Raw genomic sequence first — 3916 nt, forward strand, 5'->3', positions numbered from 1 at the left:
TTGTGTCGGCAGTGATGGACAAGGATCGTCAGGAAGCTGCGCAGAAGCGCCGGGCGGTCATCAGGCTGCCCGAGGCTAGGCCGAAGAGGGCGCGGGGGACTGCGAAGGCTGCCGCCCCCGGTGGTAGCCAGCCGAAGCTGGCGGCAAAGTCGGCCGCCCCTGGGTCCAGCAAGGTGTCGGAGGTCGTGAAGGCGGCCGGCGCCGACGGAACCAAGTCTGCCTTGGCCGGAGCCGCGAAGGCCCGAGAATTGCCTTCGCCGGGGAAACGCGTTGCCGATTTCGGCACCAATATTAGTGTGAACGATTATCTCGTTGGTAAGTCGTTGGCCCGAGTTTTTTTGACTATTGATACGTTGCAGGATCGGGCGAGGGGCAACTTGTTGTTGTTCCGCCTGCGGTGGCGACCACGGTGTCTGCCGTGGTGCCTGGGGTGAAGGGTAGCGCTCTCAGCGCTGACGGTGAGATTTCGGCGCTCACTGTCGTCAAGGACGAGGCAGGCACCGTGTCCCGCCGGCTGAGGGAGGCGTCGCAGCGGCTGAGTCAGGTAAGTTGAGCTAGACTTCGGTGTTTACCGCTTTCATGGGGATTGTGGTCTTATGTGTGTCTTTTAGGCGGCCGACTTCGCTGACCACGTGGCGTCGGGGGCCCTTACGGCAGTTGTGTCTGCCGAAGTCGAGAGACTTCGGGCGCAGCATGCTGACGCCGTCTGGGAAAAGTCGGCCGCTGATAGCAAGTGCCGCAAGCTGGCGGAGAAGGTGGCCGCCCTGGAGGGCGAGAGGACTGACCTCCTGCGCCAGCTGGTGGAGAGGAGGGAGGCTAATCAGGCTCTCGCCAAGGCGCAGGCGGAGGCCAATTTGGCGCGGGTGGAGGGTAGTCTCGCCAGCCAGCGCGCCAAGGAATGGGAGGCGCGGTTCAACGCTCTGCAGGCCCGCATGGAGAGGGCCGAGGCTTCTACGCGCTCGGAAGTTGAGCGGACGCGCAAACAACTCATGGACTCATACCGCGAGCTGGGCGCGCTGACCGCTGACTTCGAAGTGCCCGACCGAGAGTCAGGCCTTCGCTGCCTCGAGTGGCTGCAATAGGAATTGTTGGCGCTCCCGACCATTGTGGAGGGATTTATGTCCTTTGCCTCCCTCGTCAACTGCGAAGGGGCGATGAACGCGCTGTCCCACGAAGGGTGCAGTCATTATGAGGTCTTCGACCGATCTGATGAAGATTTTGAGCGTGAGATTTACAAGGTCGAGGACCCTGTGGTGAAGGACTCCGCGGGAGCCCTCTTTGACCGGATGTGGGGCCCCCACGGTCGGGAGGTGGTTAGGGAGCGGTCTGACCGGGCGAGGGATTAGGTAATGTTTGTCTTTTGTTTAGTGTTGTTGAATGTGGGTTATACGTGGGCTTGCTGAATCGTTGTGCTGTGTTGTAGGCAGCGCGTGTCGAGAACGTGGAGGACTTCGGACCTTTGAACAGCGTGTGGCCCGAAATGGAGGCAAACCCGGTGGCGGTCGAGGCCGAGGTCGACCCGGCGCCGCCCCCGGAAACCGGCGAAGGCTCCCTCGCTGCCCCTGCAGCTACTGTGTCCGGTGGTGGCTCGTCGCCAACCGCTGTGCCGGGGGCTGAGGATCCCCCGAAGACGGCGACGGAGCCGGCAGCGGAGGATCCCACGGCGGCGGCTGGGTCTTCGCAGGTGGCTTAGTGGGTGTGGGGTAGTTAGAGAATTTTGTCTATGTTGCTGAACCTTGGTTGCTGCGCAGGTTCAAGATTTTGGGCCTGCGCACGCAACCGCTACTGCTAATTTTGTGGCGGCTTCGACCGTGGATGCTGGGAATGAATCGGATAAGTCTGCTTCTAAGTTTTCTGATTTTAGTGACTCCGGGAGTTCGGTTGAGTGGACGGAAGAGTCTTCGGATGAGGACTTGGATTACTTTGCGGCTTTGGATGTGGCTGCGGCGGAGGCTTCTCCGCGTGTTACGGATGCTAAAGTTTTGCCTGGTCCGAGTGCTGGGCGCAGGCGGCGAAGGGCGGTGGCGAAGCGTAGGGTGAGTGAGGTGGATGGCGGTCGGCTTCGTGTGGGCAGGGCTGGCAAACGGGAAATGTTGTCCTCGCCGGCTGGGGCGAGTGTAGGTGAGGGGGAGTTGCGAACTCTTTTGAGGGTGAGGAGCTTAGGATAATGCTATTTAACTATAGGGAGATGGGAATCATTCCGAAGGTTGAACCAATGTAAGGTGTGATGCCCTCGCTGTACGTGTGTAACTATGGTTTGTATAATGAGGTTGTACGCCTTCGCGCGTCCGGCTATGTCTATGGGGGCATTGTGCGCTTGGTCTATCACATTTCATACGTTGGTCCGGCTGCGCCTTGTAGTTGGTCTGTGCGCGGACGGTTCCTTGGTGTAGACTTTTGCACGGATGTAACGCTTTGCGTTTTGGCGCGCTTGTTGAGCTAATCCGGTTGCACCCTTAGGCGACTTTTGCGCGGATAGTCTTTTTAGGAAGACTTCGATTTTGCGCACTTGTTGTGCTAGTCCGGCTGCACCCTTAGGCGACTTTTGCACGGATAGTCTTTTTGAAGAAGACTTCGATTTTGCGCACTTGTTGTGCTAGTCCGGCTGCACCCTTAGGCGACTTTTGCGTGGATAGTCTTTTTGAAGAAGACTTCGATTTTGCGAACTTGTTGTGCTAGTCCGGCTGCACCCTTAGGCGACTTTTGCGCGGAGTGTCGCACGCGAGGGTAGCTAGCGTTGCCCCTCGCGGTGACTTTGTATTGGTCGAATGTCGAAGACCGTCGACGCGGTCTTTTTTCAACGAAGATTTTTGCGGGGGATTTTTCGCTTGTATATTACATGGCTCCGCCTCGTTAAAAACCTCACCCCCCCCCGGGAGGAAAAGAGTGCGGGCCAGAATAAAATTGTTGTGCGAATTACAAGGGCGAGCGGGCCCCGAGCAGTCAAATAAAAAATTTGCGGAGATTATCAATGTTCCAGGAATGCTCCAATTCTTCGCCGGATGGCGTCGCGAACCTGTATGCGCTGGGGGACGCCTTCGTCTTGACGATGAAAGGGCCCTCCCACTTGGGCTCCAGTTTGCCCCGGGACTCTGTCCGAGCGATCCGGACGAGTACGAGGTCTCCTTCGCTGAATTCCCTCGGGATGACTGCATGGTCACGCCATGCTTTTGTTTGGGCCTGGTATTTGTTTAGAGCCTGTAGTGCGAAGACCCGGTCTCCATCGATCAGGTCCTTTGAAGTGGGCTCGTCCACGTCGGGGACAGCTGACGGGACTGTCCGTGGGGACCCATGTTTTATTTCTTGCGGGGTCATGGCCTCCGATCCATATAGAAGGCGGAAAGGGGTGAACCCAGTCGCCCTGCACTCAGTCGTGTTTAATGCCCAGACCGCTTCAGGTAACAAATCGGCCCACTTGCCCTTTTTATCGTCGAGGAGCATCTTCTTGACAGCTGTGAAAATTTTGCCATTTGCACGTTCCACAACTCCGTTGGACTACGGGTGGTATACTGAGGCGAAGGCAAGCTTGGTGCCAATGGAGAAGCAGAAATCCTTGAAGTCTTGGCTGTCAAATTGCTTGTCGTTGTCGACTGTGAGTTCGGACAGGACTCCGAAGCGGCAAACAATGTTTTGCCAGAAGCATTTCTGTGCAGTCTTTGGTGTTATTGTGGATACAACCCTTGTCTCGATCCATTTGGTAAAATACTCGACAGCGACGATGGTGAACTTGAGGTTCCCCTGAGCCGTGGGCAGGGGCCCGACAATGTCCAGGCCCCAACGCTGAAGAGGCCATGTGTGGGCGATTAGTTTCGTGAATTGCGAAGGGCTTCCTGATCGAGGAGAAAACTTCTGGCAGGCTTCGCAGGACCTTGTGACCCGATTTGCGGCGCAGATCATTGCGGGCCAGTAGAAACCT

Source organism: Zea mays, chromosome 1, assembly GCF_902167145.1.
Source record: "Zea mays cultivar B73 chromosome 1, Zm-B73-REFERENCE-NAM-5.0, whole genome shotgun sequence".
NCBI classification, from domain to species: domain Eukaryota; kingdom Viridiplantae; phylum Streptophyta; class Magnoliopsida; order Poales; family Poaceae; genus Zea; species Zea mays.